Source organism: Mesoplodon densirostris, chromosome 12 (genome assembly GCF_025265405.1).
Source record: "Mesoplodon densirostris isolate mMesDen1 chromosome 12, mMesDen1 primary haplotype, whole genome shotgun sequence".
NCBI lineage: Eukaryota > Metazoa > Chordata > Mammalia > Artiodactyla > Ziphiidae > Mesoplodon > Mesoplodon densirostris.
Window position 1 is genome coordinate 64,585 of NC_082672.1, and position 17,044 is coordinate 81,628.

The following is a 17,044-nucleotide window of genomic DNA, read 5'->3' on the forward strand; positions in this document are numbered from 1 at the left end:
CCGTACGCTGACACTGACCTCTGCGTCAGCAAGTACCCTGACCCTAACACGTTTCCGTACCCTCACCTGTGCCCTAAACCTTGCCTTTCCCTAAGCCTAACCCTAGGCCGGCCCAGAATCCTACCACCAAACCTACACATTACCCTACGCCGTACCCTAATCCTAACTCGTACGTCAGCACGTACCCTGACCCTAACACGTTTCCGTACCCTCACCTGTGCCCTAAACCTTGCACTTCCCTAACCCTAACCCTAGCACGGAACGGAAACCTACCATCAACCCTACAGGTTACCCTACGCCGTACCCTAATCCTTATCCGTACGCTGACACTGACCCGTGCATCAGCAAGTACCCTGACCCTAACACGTTTCCATACCCACACCTGTGTCCTAAACCTCGCCGTTCCCTAACCCTAACCCTAGCCCAAACAGAAACCTACCACCAACCCCACACCTTACCCTACGCCGTACCCTAATCCTAATCTGTACGCAGACAATGACCCGTGCGTCAGCACGTACCCTGACCCTAACACGTTTCCGTACCCTCACCTGTGCCCTAAACCTTGCACTTCCCTAACCCTAACCCTAGCACGGAACGGAAACCTACCATCAACCCTACAGGTTACCCTACGCCGTACCCTAATCCTTATCCGTACGCTGACAAAGACCCGTGCGTCAGCACATACCCTGACCCTAACACGTTTCCGTACCCTCACCTGTGCCCTAAACCTTGCCGTTCCCTAAGCCTAACCCTAGGCCGGCACGGAATTCTACCACCAATCCTACACGTTACCCTACGCCGTACCCTAATCCTAATCCGTGCTCGGCATGTACCCTGACCCTAACACGTTTCCGTACCCTCACCTGTGCCCTAAACCTTGCAATTCCCTAACCCTAACCCTAGCCCGGAATGGAAACCTACCACCAACCCTACACTTTACCCTACGCCGTACCCTAATCCTAATCCGTACGCTGACACTGACCCGTGCGTCAGCACGTACCCTGACCCTAACATGTTTCCGTACCCTCACCTGTGCCCTAAACCTTGCCGTTCCCTAACCCTAACCCTCGCCTGGAACGGAAACCTACCACCATCCCTACACCTTACCCTACGCCGTACCCTAATCCTAATCTGTACGCTGACAATGACCCGTGCGTCAGCACATACCCTGACCCTAACACATTTCTGTACCCTCACCTGTGCCCTAAACGTTGCCGTTCCCTAACCCTAAACCTAGCCCATTATGAAAACCTACCACCAACCCTACACCTTACCCTACGCCGTAACCTAATCCTAATCCATACGCTGACACTGACCCGTGCGTCAGCAAGTACCCTGACCCTAACACGTTTCCGTACCCTCACCTGTGCCCTAAACCTTGCCATTCCCTAAGACTAACTCTAGGCCGGCATGGAATCCTACCACCAACCCTACACGTTACCCTACGCCGTACCCTAATCCTAACCCGTGCGTCAGCTAGTACCCTGACCCTAACACGTTTCCGTACACTCATCTGTGCCCTAAACCTTGCAGTTCCCTAACCCTAACCCAAGCCCAAACGGAAACCTACCACCAACACTACACCTTACCCTACGCCATACCCTAATCCTAATCCGTACGCTGACACTGACCCGTGCGTCAGCAAGTACCCTGACGCTAACACGTTTCCGTACCCTCACCTGTGTCCTAAACCTTGCAGTTCCCTAACCCTAACCCTAGCGAGGAATGGAAACCTATCACAAAACCTACAACTTACCCTACGCCATACCCTAATCCTAATCCGTAGGCTGACACTGACCCGTGCCTCAGCACGTACCCTGACCCTAACATTTTTCCGTACACTCACCTGTGCCCTAAACCTTGCCGTTCCCTAACCCTAACCCTAGCCCTGAACGGAAACCTACCACCATCCCTACACCTTACCCTACGCCGTACCCTAATCCTAATCCATACGCTGACACTGACCCGTGCCTCAGCAAGTACCCTGACCCTAACACGTTTCCGTACCCTCACCTGTGCCCTAAACCTTGCCGTTCCCTAAGCCTAACCCTAGGGCGGCACAGAATCCTACCACCAACCCTACACGTTACCCTACGCCGTACCCTAATCCTAATCCGTACTCTGACACTGACCCTTGCGTCAGCAAGTACCCTGACCCTAACACGTTTCCATACCCTCACCTGTGTCCTAAACCTTGCCATTCCCAAACCCTAACCCTAACCGGAAACGGAAACCTACCACCATCCCTACACCTTACACTACACCGTACCCTAATCCTAATCCGTACGCTGACACTGACCCTTGCGTCAGCATGTACCTGACCCTAACACGTTTCCGTACCCTCACCTGTGCCCTAAACCTTGCAGTTCCCTAACCCTAACCCTAGCCCGGAACGGAATCCTACCACCAATCCTACAGTTTACCCTACGCCATACCCTAATCCTAATCCGTACGCTGACACTGACCCGTGCATCAGCAAGTACCCTGACCCTAACACGTTTCCGTACCCACACCTGTGTCCTAAACCTTGTCATTCCCTAACCCAAACCCTAGCCCAAACGGAAAACTACCACCAACCCTACACCTTACCCTAGGCCGTACCCTAATCCTAATCCATACGCTGACACTGACCCTTGCGTCAGCAAGTACCCTGACCCTAACACGTTTCCGTACCCTCACCTGTGTCCTAAACCTTGCCATTCCGAAACCCTAACCCTAGCGCGGAATGGAAACCTACCACAAAACCTACACCTTACCCTACGCCGTACCCTAATCCTAATCCGTACGTTGACACTGACCCGTGCGTCAGCACGTACCCTGAACCTAACATGTTTCCATACACTCACCTGTGCCCTAAACCTTGCTGTTCCCTAACGCTGACCCTAGCCCGGAACGGAAACCTACCACCATCCCTACACCTTACACTACGCCGTACCCTAATCCTAATCCGTACGCTGACAATGACCCGTGCGTCAGCATGTACACTGACCCTAACACGTTTCCGTACCCTCACCTGTGCCCTAAACCTAGCAGTTCCCTAACCCTAACCCTAGCCCGGAACGGAATCGTACCACCAATCCTACAGGATACCCTACGCCATACCCTAATCCTAATCCGTACGCTGACACTGACCCGTGCATCAGCAAGTACCCTGACCCTAACACGTTTCCGTACCCACACTTGTGTCCTAAACCTTGCCGTTCCCTAACCCTAACCCTAGCCCAAACGGAAACCTACCACCAACCCTACACGTTACCCTACGCTGTATCCTAATCCTAACCCGTGCGTCAGCATGTACCCTGACCCTAACACGTTTCCGTACCCTCACCTGTGCCCTAAACCTTGCAGTTCCCTAACCCTAACCCTAGCCCGGAACGGAAAGCTACCACCATCCCTACACCTTACCCTACGCCGTACCCTAATCCTAATCTGTACGCTGACAATGACCCGTGAGTCAGCACATACCCTGACCCTAACACGTTTCCGTACCCTCACCTGTGCCCTAAACCTTGACGTTCCCTAAGCCTAACCCTAGGCCTGCACGGAATTGTAACACCAACCCTACATGTTACCCTACGCCGTACCCTATTCCTAATCCGTGCGTCAGCATGTACCCTGACCCTAACACGTTTCCGTACCCTCACCTGTGCCGTAAACCTTGCAGTTCGCTAACCCTAACCCTAGCCCGGAATAGAAACCTACCACCCACCCTACACCATAACCTACACCGTACCCTAATCCTAATCCGTACGCTGACACTGACCCGTGCGTCAGCACGTACCCTGACCCTAACATGTTTCCGTACCCTCACCTGTGCCCTAAACCTTGCCGTTCCCTAACCCTAACCCTAGCCCGGAACGGAAACCTACCACCATTCCTACAACTTACCCTACGCTGTACCCTAATCCTAATCTGTACGCTGACAATCACCCTTGCGTCAGCACATAGCCTGACCCTAACACGTTTCCGTACCCTCACCTGTGCCCTAAACCTTGCCGTTCCCGAAGCCTAACCCTAGGCCGGCACGGAATCCTACCACCAACCCTACACGTTACCCTACGCCGTACCCTAATCCTAACCCGTGCGTCAGCATGTACCCTGACCCTAACACGTTTCCATACCCTCACCTGTGCCCTAAACCTTGCAGTTCCCTAACCCTAACCATAGCCCGGAATAGAAACCTACCACCAACCCTACACCTTACCCTACGCCATACCCTAATCCTAATCCGTATGCTGACACTGACCCGTGCGTCAGCACGTACCCTGACCCTAACATGTTTCCGTACACTCACCTGTGCCCTAAACCTTCCCGTTCCCTAACCCTAACCCTAGCCCGGAATGGAAACCTACCACCATCCCTACACCTTAGCCTACGCAGTACCCTAATCCTAATCTGTACGCTGACAATGACCCGTGCGTCAGCACATACCCTGACCCTAACACGTTTCCGTACCCTCACCTGTGCCCTAAACCTTGCCGTTCCCTAAGCCTAACCCTAGCCCGGCACGGAATCCTACCACCAATCCTACAGGTTACCCTACGCCATACCCTAATCCTAATCCGTACGCTGACACTGACCCGTGCATCAGCAAGTACCCTGACCCTAACACGTTTCCGTACCCTCACCTGTGCCCTAAACCTTGCCGTTCCCTAACCCTAACCCTAGCACGGAATGGAAACCTACCACCATCCCTACACCTTACCCTACGCCGTACCCTAATCCTAATCTGTACGCTGACAATGACCCGTGCGTCAGCACATACCCTGACCCTAACAAGTTTCCGTACCCTCACCTGTGCCCTAAACCTTGCTGTTCCCTAAGCGTAACCCTAGCCCAGCACGGAATTCTACCACCAACCCTACACGTTACCCTACGCCGTACCCTAATCCTAACCCGTGCGTCAGCATGTACCCTGACCCTAACACGTTTCCGTACCCTCACCTGTGCCCTAAACCTTGCAGTTCCCTAACCCTAACCCTAGCCCGGAATGGAAACCTACCACCAACCCTACACCTTACCCTACGCCGTACCCTAATCCTAATCCGTACTCTGACACTGACCAGTGCGTCAGCACGTTCCCTGACCCTAACATGTTTCCGTACACTCACCTGTGCCCTAAACCTTGCCATTCCCAACCCCTAACCCTAGCCCGGAACGGAAACCTACCACCATCCCTACACCTTACCCTACGCCGTACCCTAATCCTAATCTGTACGCTGACAATGACCCGTGCGTCAGCACATACCCTGACCCTAACACGTTTCCGTACCCTTACCTGTGCCCTAAACCTTGCCGTTCCCTAAGCCTAACCCTAGGCCGGCACGGAATTCTACCACCAACCCTACAGGTTACCCTACGCCGTACCCTAATCCTAACCCATGCGTCAGAATGTACCCTGAACCTAACACGTTTCCGTACCCTCACCTGTGCCCTAAACCTTGCAGTTCCCTAACACTAACCCTAGCCCGGAACGGAAACCTACCACCAACCCTACAGGTTACCCTATGCCATACCCTAATCCTAATCCGTACGCTGACACTGACCCGTGCATCAGCAAGTACCCTGAACCTAACACGTTTCCGTAACCTCACCTGTGCCCTAAACCTTGCCGTTCCCTAACCCTAACCCTAGCCCAAACGGAAACCTACCACCAACCCTACACCTTACCCTATGCCGTACTGTAATCCTAACCCTTGTGTCAGCAAGTACCCTGACCCTAACACGTTTCCGTACCCTCACCTGTGCCCTAAACCTTGCACTTACCTAACCCTAACCCTAGCCCGGAATGGAAACCTACCACCAACCCTACACCTTACCCTACGCCGTACCCTAATCCTAATCCGTACGCTGACACTGACCCGTGCGTCAGCACGTACCCTGACCCTAACATGTTTCCGTGCACTCACGTGTGCCCTAAACCCTGCCGTTCCCTAACCCTAAACCTAGCCCGGAACGGAAACCTACCACCAACCCTACACCTTACCCTACTCCGTACCCTAATCCTAATCCGTACGCTGACACTGACCCGTGCGTCAGCAAGTACCCTGACCCTAACACGTTTCCGTACCCTCACCTGTGCCCTAAACCTTGCCGTTCCCTAAGACTAACTCTAGGCCAGCACGGAAACCTACCACCAACCCTACACGTTACCCTACGCCGTACCCTAATCCTAACCCGTGCGTCAGCTAGTACCCTGACCCTAACACGTTTCCGTACACTCACCTGTGCCCTAAACCTTGCAGTTCCCTAACCCTAACCCTAGCCCGAAATGGAAACCTACCACCAACCCTACACCTTGCCCTACGCCGTACCCTAATCCTAATCCGTACGCTGACACTGACCCGTGCTTCAGCACGTACCCTGACCCTAACATGTTTCCGTACACTCACGTGTGCCCTAAACCCTGCCATTCCCTAACCCTAACCCTAGCCCGGAACTGAAACCTACCACCATCCCTACACCTTAGCCTACGCCGTACCCTAATCCTAATCTGTACGCTGACAATGACCCGTGCGTCAGCACATACCCTGACCCTAGCACGTTTCCGTACCCTCACCTGTGCCCTAAACCTTGCCGTTCCCTAACCCTAACCCTAGCCCAAACGGAAACCTACCCCCAACCCTACACCTTACCCTACGCCGTACCCTAATCCTAATCCGTACGCTGACACTGACCTCTGCGTCAGCAAGTACCCTGACCCTAACACGTTTCCGTACCCTCACCTGTGCCCTAAACCTTGCCTTTCCCTAAGCCTAAGCCTAGGCCGGCCCAGAATCCTACCACCAAACCTACACATTACCCTACGCCGTACCCTAATCCTAACTCGTACGTCAGCACGTACCCTGACCCTAACACGTTTCCGTACCCTCACCTGTGCCCTAAACCTTGCACTTCCCTAACCCTAACCCTAGCACGGAACGGAAACCTACCATCAACCCTACAGGTTACCCTACGCCGTACCCTAATCCTTATCCGTACGCTGACACTGACCCGTGCAACAGCAAGTACCCTGACCCTAACACGTTTCCGTACCCTCACCTGTGCCCTAAACCTTGCCGTTCCCTAAGCCTAACCCTAGGCCGGCACGGAATCCTACCACCAACCCTACACGTTACCCTACGCCGTACCCTAAACGTAACCCATGCGTCAGCATGTACCCTGACCCTAACACGTTTCCGTATCCTCACCTGTGCCCTAAATCTTGCAGTTACCTAACCCTAACCCTAGCCCGGAATGGAAACCTACCACCAACCCTACACCTTACCCTACGCCGTACCCTAATCCTAATCCGTACGCTGACACTGACCCGTGCGTCAGCACGTACCCTGACCCTAACATGTTTCCGTACACTCACCTGTGCCCTAAACCTTGCCGTTCCCTAACCCTAACCCTAGCCCGGAACGGAAACCTACCACCATCCCTACACCTTACCCTACGCCGTAACCTAATCCTAATCTGTACGCTGACAATGACCCGTGCGTCAGCACATACCCTGACCCTAACACGTTTCCGTACCCTCACCTGTGCCATAAACCTTGCCGTTCCCTAAGCCTAACCCTAGGCCGGCACAGAATCCTACCACCAACCCTACACGTTACCCTACGCCGTACCCTAATCCTAACCCGTGCGTCAGCATTTTCCCTGACCCTAACACGTTTCTGTACCCTCACCTGTGCCCTAAAACATGCAGTTCCCTAACCCTAACCCTAGCCCAGAATGGAAACCTACCACCAACCCTACACGTTACCCTATGCCGTACCCTAATCCTAATCCATACGCTGACACTGACCCGTGCGTCAGCAAGTACCCTGACCCTAACTCGTTTCCGTAACCACACCTGTGTCCTAAACCTTGCCGTTCCCTAACCATAACCCTAGCCCAAACGGAAACCTACCACCAACCCTACACCTTACCCTACGCCGTACCCTAATCCTAATCCGTACGCTGACACTGACCCGTGCGTCAGCAAGTACCCTGATCCTAACACGTTTCCGTACCATCACCTGTGTCCTAATCCTTGCCGTTCCCTAACGCTAACCCTAGCGCACAATGGAAACCTACCACAAAACCTACACCTTTCCCTACACCGTACCCTAATCCTAATCTGTACGCTGACACTGACCCGTACGTCAGCACGTACCCTGACCCTAACATGTTTCCGTACACTCACCTGTGCCCTAAACCTTGCCGTTCCCTAACCCAAGCCCTAGCCCAGAACGGAAACCTACCACCATCCCTACACCTTACCCTACGCCGTACCCTAATCCTAATCTGTACGCTGACACCGACCCGTGCGTCAGCATGTACCCTGACCCTAACATGTTTCTTTACACTCACCTGTGCCCTAAACCTTGCCGTTCCCTAACCCTAACCCTAGCCCAGAACGGAAACCTACCACCATCCCTACACCTTACCCTACGCCGTACCCTAATCCTAATCTGTACGCTGACAATGACCCGTGCATCAGCACATACCCTGACCCTAACACGTTTCCGTACCCTCACCTGTGCCCTAAACGTTGCCGTTCCCTAAGCCTAACCCTAGGCCGGCACAGAATCCTACCACCAACCCTACACGTTACCCTACGCCGTACCCTAATCCTAACCCGTGCGTCAGCATGTACCCTGACCCTAACACGTTTCCGTACCCTCACCTGTGCCCTAAACCTTGCAGTTCCCTAACCCTAACCCTAGCCCGGAACGGAAACCTACCACCAACCCTACTCCTTACCCTACACCGTACCCTAATCCTAATCCGTACGCTGACACTGACCCGTGCGTCAGCAACTACCCTGACCCCAACACGTTTCCGTACCCACACCTCTGTCCTAAACCTTGCCGTTCCCTAACCCTAACCCTAGCCCAAACGGAAACCTACCACCAACCCTACACCTTACCCTACGCCGTACCCTAATCCTAATCCGTACGCTGACACTGACCCGTGCGTCAGCAAGTACCCTGACCCTAACACGTTTCCGTACCCTCACCTGTGTCCTAAACCTTGCCGTTCCCTAACCCTAACCCTAGCGCGGAATGGAAACCTACCACAAAACCTACACCTTACCCTATGCCGTACCCTACTCCTGCCCCGTACGCTGGCACTGACTCGTGCGTCAGCACGTAGCCTGACCCTCCCACGTTTCCGTACCCTCACCTGTGCCCTAAGCCTTGCCGTTCCCTAAACCTAAACCTAGCCCGGAACACAAACCCACCACCAGCCCTACACCTTACCCTACGCCGTACCCTACTCCTGGCCCGTAGGCTGGCACTGACCCGTGCGTCAGCACATAGCCTGACTCTCCCACGTTTCCCTACCCGCAACTGTGCCCTAAGCCTTGCCGTTCCCTAACCCTAACCCTAGCCTGGAACGGACCCCACCACCAGCCCTACACCTTACCCAACGCCGTACCCTACTCCTGGCCCTTACGCTGGCACTGACACGTGCGTCAGCACGTAGCCTAACACTCCCACGTTTCCGGACGCTCACCTGTGCCCTAAGCCTTGCCGTTCCCTAACCCTAACCCTAGCCCGGAATGGAAACCCACCACCAGCCCTACACCTTACCCTACGCCGTACCCTAGTCCTGGCCCGTACGCTGGCACTGACCCGTACTGGGGCTCGGGCTAGGACTGGGGCTGTGGCTGGGGCTCGGGCTAGGGCCGGGCCTGGGGCTTGGTCTACAGCTGGGGCTTGGGCTGTGACTAGGCCTAGGGCTAGGCCGTTTGTTAAGAATAGTGTCAAGGTCTTAGTTAGTGTCACAGTCAGGGCCTTAGGTTTAGCATCAGAGCTTTTGTTAGGTATAATGACAGGGCCTGAGTTAGTAGTAGTGTCAAGGCCTGAGTTAAGGACACTGTCAGGGCAAGGCCTAGGAGGAGCACAAAGGCCTCTATAAGATCAGCATCAAGTGATGGGGTTCGGCCTGGGATGGGGCTAGAACTGGGGCTAGGGCTAGGTCTGGGGCTGGGGCTGGGGCTGGGGCTGGGGCTGGAGCTGGGGCTGGAGCTAGGGCTAGGGCTGGGGCTAGGGCTGGGGCTAGGGCTGGGCCTGGGGCTGGGGCTAGGTTTAGGACTAGGCCCTTAGATAGGTAGAGGGTCAAGGCCTAACTTAAGGACAGTGTCAGGGCAAGGCCTAGGAGTAGCATAAGGGCCTTTGTAGGATAAGCATCAGAGGCTGGGGCTCGGGATGGGGATGGGGCTGGGACTGGGGCTGGTGCTGGGGCTTGGGTTCGGGCTGGGGATGGGCCTGGCTCTGGGGCTGGGGATAGGGCTGGGGATGGGACTAGGGCTAGGGCTGGGGCTGGGGCTGGGGCTGGGGCTGGGGTGGGGCTGGGACTGGGGCTAAGTCTAAGGCTAGGGCTGCGGCTAGGGCTGGGGCTGGGGCTAGGTTTATGGCTAGGGCCTTAGTTAGGAATAGGGTCAAGGCCTTACTTAAGGACAGAGTCAGGGTAAGGCCTACGAGGAGCACAAAGGCCTCTATAGGATCAGCATCAGGGGATGGGGCTGCGGCTGGGGCTGGACCTGGGGCCTTAGTTAGAAATAGTGTCAAGGCCTAAGTTACCACATTGTCAGGGGAAGGCCTAGGAGGATCGCAAGGGCCTCTATAGGATCAGGGTAAGGGGCTAGGGCTGGGGCTGGGGCTGCGGCAAGGGATAGGGTTGGGGCTGGGTCTTGGGTTCGAGCTGGGGATGAGGCTGGGGCTGGGGCTGGGGCTGAGACTGGGGCTAGGGATAGGGCTAGGTCTGCAGCTGGTGCTGGGGCTGGGGCTGGGGCTGGGACTGGGGCTAGGGCAAAGGCTACGGCTGCGGCTAGGGCTGGGGCTGTGGCTGGGGCTAGGTTTAGGGCTAGGCCCTTAGTTGGGTATAGGGTAAAGGCCTTACTTAAGGACAGTGTCAGGGCAAGGCCTAGGAGGAGCACAAAGGCCTATATAGGATCAGCATCAGGGGATGGGGCTGCGACTGGGTCTGGACCTGGGGCCTTAGTTAGAAATAGTGTCAAGGCCTTAGTCACCACATTGTCAGGGGAAGGCCTAGGAGGATCGCAAGGGCCTCTATAGGATCAGCATAAGGGGCTAGGGCTGGGGCTGGGGATGGGGCTGTGGTTGGGGCTAGGGCTGGGACTACTGCTGCGGCTACGGATAGGGCTGGGGCTGGGGCTTGGGGTGGAGCTGGGGCTGGGGCTGGGGCTGGGGCTAGGTTTAGGGCTAGGGCCTTAGTTACGAATAGGGTCAAGGCCTTGCTTAAGGAATGTGTCAGGGCAAGGCCTAGGAGGAGCATAAAGGCCTCTATAGGATCAGCATCAGGGGCTGGGGCTGCGGCTGGGGATAGACCTGGGGCCTCAGTTAGAAATAGTGTCAAGGCCTTAGTTACCACATTGTCAGGGGAAGGCCTAGGAGGATCGTAAGGGCCTCTATAGGATCAGCATAAGGGGCTGGGGCTGGGGCTGGGGCTGAGGCTGGGGCTGGGGCTGGAGCTGGGGCTGGGGCTAAGGCTAGGGCTGGGGCTGGGCCTAGTGCTGGGGCTGGGGCTGGGGCTGGGGCTAGGTTTAGGGCTAGGCCCTTAGTTGGGTATAGGGTCAAGGCCTTACTTAAGGACAGTGTCAGGGCAAGGCCTAGGAGGAGCAAAAAGTTCTATATAGGATCAGCATCAGGGGATGGGGCTGCGGCTGGGGCTGGACCTGGGGCCTTAGTTAGAAATAGTGTCAAGGCCTTAGTTACCACATTGTCAGGGGAAGGCCTAGGAGGATCACAAGGGCCTCTATAGCATCAACATAAGGGGCTACGGCTGGGGATGGGGCTGGGGCGGGGGTTGGGGCTAGGGCTTGGACTGCGGCTGTGGCTAGGGATAGGCCTAGGGCTGGGGTTTGGGCTCGGGCTGGGGCTGGGGCTGGTCTGGGGCTGGGGCTAGGGCTGGAGCTCGGGCTAGTGCTGGGGCTGAGGCTAGTGCTGGGACTGGGGCTGGGGCTGGGGCTAGGGCTGGGGCTGGGGCTAGGGCTGGGTTTGCGGCTACGGCTACAGCTGGGGCTAGGGATCGGGATAGGGCTGGGGCCTTAGATAGTGTCACTGTCAGGGCCTTAGTTAGGTTTAGCATCAGAGCTTTCCTTAGGTATAATGACAGGGCCTGAGTTAATAGTAGTGTCAAGGCCTGAGTTAAGGACAGTGTCAGGGCAAGGCCTATGAGAAGCATAAGGGCCTCTGTAGGATCAGCATCAGGGGCTAGGGTTGGGCCAGGGGCTGGGGCTAGGGCTGGGGCTGGGGCTGGGGCTGGGTCTGAGGCTAAGGCTAGGGCTGGGTCTGGGCCTAGTGCTGGGGCTGGGGCTGGGGCTGGGGCTAGGTTTAGGACTAGGCCCTTAGTTGGGTATAGGGTCAAGGCCTTACTTAAGGACAGTGTCAGGGCAAGGCCTAGGAGGAGCACAAAGGCCTATATAGGATCAGCATCAGGGGATGGGGCTGCGGCTGGGGCTGGACCTGGGGCTTTAGTTAGAAATAGTGTCAAGGCCTTAGTTACCACATTGTCAGTGGAAGGCCTAGGAGGATCGCAAGGGCCTCTATAGCATCAGCATAAGGGGCTGGGGCTGGGGCGGGGGTTGGGGCTAGGGCTGGGACTGCGGCTGTGGCTAGGGATAGGTCTGGGGCTGGGGTTTGGGCTCGGGCTGGGACTGGGGCTAGGTTTGGGGCTGGGGCTAGGGCTGGGGCTGGGGCTAGTGCTGGGGCTGGGGCTAGTGCTGGGGCTGGGGCTAGGGCTGGGGCTGGGGCTAGGGCTGGGGTTGGGGCTACGGCTGCAGCTGGGGCTAGGGGTCGGGATAGGGCTGGGGCCTTAGATAGTGTCACTGTCAGGGCCTTAGTTACGTTTAGCATCACAGCTTTCCTTAGGTATAATGACAGGGCCTGAGTTAGTAGTAGTGTCAAGGCCTGAGTTAAGGACAGTGTCAGGGCAAGGCCTAGGAGGAGCATAAGGGCCTCTGTAGGATCAGCATCAGGGGCTAGGGTTGGGCCAGGGGCTGGGGCTGGGGCTGGGGCTAGGGCTAGGGCTGGGGCTGGGGCTGGGGCTAGTGCTGGGGCTGGGGCTGGGGCTGGGGCTGGACCTGGGGCCTTAGTTAGAAATAGTGTCAAGGCCTTAGTTACCACATTGTCAGGGGAAGGCCTAGGAGGATCGCAAGGGCCTCTATAGGATCAGCATAAGGGGCTAGGGCTGGGGCAGGGGCGGGGGTTAGGGCTAGGGCTGGGACTGCGGCTGTGGCTAGGGATAGGGCTGGGGCTGGGGCTTGGGCTCGAGCTGGGGCTGGGGCTAGGGCTGGGGCTGGGGCTAGGGCTGGGGCTGGGGCTGGGGCTAGGGCTGGGGCTGGACCTGGGGCTAGACCTGGGGCTAGGGCTGGGGCTGGGTCTGGGGCTGGGGCTGGGGCTAGGGCTAGGACTGGGGCTGGGGCTGGGGCTAGGTTTAGGGCTAGGCCCTTAGTTAGGTATAGGGTCAAGGCCTTACTTAGGGACAGTGTCAGGGCAAGGCCTAGGAGGAGCACAAAGGCCTATATAGGATCAGCATCAGGGGATGGGGCTGCGACTGGGTCTGGACCTGGGGCCTTATTTAGAAATAGTGTCAAGGCCTTAGTTACCACATTGTCAGGGGAAGGCCTAGGAGGATCGCAAGGGCCTCTATAGGATCAGCATAAGGGGCTAGGGCTGGGACTGGGGATGGGGCTGTGGTTGGGGTTAGGGCTGGGACTACTGCTGCGGCTACGGATAGGGCTGGGGCTGGGGCTTGGGCTGGAGTTGGGGCTGGGGCTGGGGCTAGGTTTAGGGCTAGGGCCTTAGTTGGGTATAGGGTCAAGGCCTTACTTAAGGAATGTGTCAGGGCAAGGCCTAGGAGGAGCATAAAGGCCTCTATAGGATCAGCATCAGGGGCTGGGGCTGCGGCTGGGGATGGACCTGGGGCCTTAGTTAGAAATAGTGTCAAGGCCTTAGTTACCACATTGTCAGAGGAAGGCCTAGGAGGATCGCAAGGGCCTCTATAGGATCAGCATAAGGGGCTGGGGCTGGGGCTGGGGCTAGGGCTGGGGCTGGGGCTACGGCTGCAGCTGGGGCTAGGGGTCGGGATAGGGCTGGGGCCTTAGTTAGTGTCACTGTCAGGGCCTTAGTTAGGTTTAGCATCAGAGCTTTCGTTAGGTGTAATGTCAGGGCCTGAGTTAGTAGTAGTGTCAAGGCCTGAGTTAAGGACAGTGTCAGGGCAAGGCCTAGGAGGAGCATAAGGGCCTCTGTAGGATCAGCATCGGGGGCTAGGTTTGGGCCAGGGGCTGGGGCTGGGGCTGGGGCTGGGGTTAGGGCTGGGGCTGGGGCTGGGGCTGGGGCTGGGGCTAAGACTAGGGCTGGGTCTGGGCCTAGTGCTGGGGCTGGGGCTGGGGCTGGGGCTAGGCCTGGGCCTGGGGCTGGGGCTGGAGCTGGGGCTGAGGCTAAAGCTAGGGCTGGGTCTGGGGCTAGTGCTGGGGCTGGGACTGGGGCTAGGGCTAGGGCTAGGGCTGGGGCTGGGGCTGGGGCTTGGGCTTGGCCTGGGGCTGGAGCTAGGGCTAGGTCTGGGGCTGGGGCTGGGGCTTGGGCTGGGGCTGGGGCTGGAGCTGGGGCTGAGGCTAAGGCTAGGGCTGGGTCTGGGCCTAGTGCTGGGGCTGGGGCTGGGGCTGGGGCTAGGTTTAGGGCTAGGCCCTTAGTTGGGTATAGGGTAAAGGCCTTACTTAAGGACAGTGTCAGGGCAAGGCCTAGGAGGAGCACAAAGGCCTATATAGGATCAGCATCAGGTGATGGGGCTGCGACTGGGTCTGGACCTGGGGCCTTAGTTAGAAATAGTGTCAAGGCCTTAGTTACCACATTGTCAGGGGAAGGCCTAGGAGGATCGCAAGGGCCTCTATAGGATCAGCATAAGGGGCTAGGGCTGGGGCTGGGGATGGGGCTGTGGTTGGGGCTAGGGCTGGGACTACTGCTGCGGCTACGGATAGGGCTGGGGCTGGGGCTTGGGCTGGAGCTGGGGCTGGGGCTGGGGCTAGGTTTAGGGCTAGGGCCTTAGTTACGAATAGGGTCAAGGCCTTGCTTAAGGAATGTGTCAGGGCAAGGCCTAGGAGGAGCATAAAGGCCTCTATAGGATCAGCATCAGGGGCTGGGGCTGCGGCTGGGGATGGACCTGGGGCCTTAGTTAGAAATAGTGTCAAGGCCTTAGTTACCACATTGTCAGGGGAAGGCCTAGGAGGATCGCAAGGGCCTCTATAGGATCAGCATAAGGGGCTGGGGCTGGGGCTGGGGCTGGGGCTGGGGCTGGAGCTGGGGCTGGGGTTGGGGCTAAGGCTAGGGCTGGGTCTGGGCCTAGTGCTGGGGCTGGGGCTGGGGCTGGGGCTAGGTTTAGGGCTAGGCCCTTATTTGGGTATAGGGTCAAGGCCTTACTTAAGGACAGTGTCAGGGCAAGGCCTAGGAGGAGCACAAAGGCCTATATAGGATCAGCATCAGGGGATGGGGCTGCGGCTGGGGCTGGACCTGGGGCCTTAGTTAGAAATAGTGTCAAGGCCTTAGTTACCACATTGTCAGGGGAAGGCCTTGGAGGATCACAAGGGCCTCTATAGCATCAGCATAAGGGGCTGGGGCTGGGGCGGGGGTTGGGGCTAGGGCTGGGACTGCGGCTGTGGCTAGGGATAGGTCTGGGGCTGGGGTTTGGGCTCGGGTTGGGGCTGGGGCTAGGTCTGGGGCTGGGGCTAGGGCTGGGGCTCGGGCTAGTGCTGGGGCTGGGGCTAGTGCTGGGGCTGGGGCTGGGGCTGGGGCTAGGCCTGGGGCTGGGGCTAGGGCTGGGGTTGGGGCTACGGCTGGGGTTGGGGCTACGGCTGCAGCTGGGGCTAGGGGTCGGGATAGGGCTGGGGCCTTAGATAGTGTCACTGTCAGGGCCTTAGTTAGGTTTAGCATCAGAGCTTTCCTTAGGTATAATGACAGGGCCTGAGTTAGTAGTAGTGTCAAGGCCTGAGTTAAGGACAGTGTCAGGGCAAGGCCTAGGAGGAGCACAAAGGCCTATATAGGATCAGCATCAGGGGATGGGGCTGCGACTGGGTCTGGACCTGGGGCCTTATTTAGAAATAGTGTCAAGGCCTTAGTTACCACATTGTCAGGGGAAGGCCTAGGAGGATCATAAGGGCCTCTATAGGATCAGCATCAGGGGCTAGGGCTGGGGCTGGGGCTGGGGCTGGGGTTGGGGCTGTGGTTGGGGCTAGGGCTGGGACTACTGCTGCGGCTACGGATAGGGCTGGGGCTGGGGCTTGGGCTGGAGTTGGGGCTGGGGCTGGGGCTAGGTTTAGGGCTAGGGCCTTAGTTGGGTATAGGGTCAAGGCCTTACTTAAGGAATGTGTCAGGGCAAGGCCTAGGAGGAGCATAAAGGCCTCTATAGGATCAGCATCAGGGGCTGGGGCTGCGGCTGGGGATGGACCTGGGGCCTTAGTTAGAAATAGTGTCAAGGCCTTAGTTACCACATTGTCAGGGGAAGGCCTAGGAGGATCGCAAGGGCCTCTATAGGATCAGCATAAGGGGCTGGGGCTGGGGCTGGGGCTAGGGCTGGGGCTGGGGCTACGGCTGCAGCTGGGGCTAGGGGTCGGGCTAGGGCTGGGGCCTTAGTTAGTGTCACTGTCAGGGCCTTAGTTAGGTTTAGCATCAGAGCTTTCGTTAGGTGTAATGTCAGGGCCTGAGTTAGTAGTAGTGTCAAGGCCTGAGTTAAGGACAGTGTCAGGGCAAGGCCTAGGAGGAGCATAAGGGTCTCTGTAGGATCAGCATCAGGGGCTAGGTTTGGGCCAGGGGCTGGGGCTGGGGCTGGGGCTGGGGTTAGGGCTAGGGCTGGGGCTGGGGCTGGGGCTGGGGCTGGGGCTAAGGCTAGGGCTGGGTCTGGGCCTAGTGCTGGGGCTGGGGCTGGGGCTGGGGCTAGGCCTGGGCCTGGGGCTAGGGCTGGAGCTGGGGCTGAGGCTAAGCCTAGGGCTAGGTCTGGGGCTAGGTCTGGGGCTGGGGCTGGGTCTGGGGCTGGGGCTGGGGTTGGGACTGTG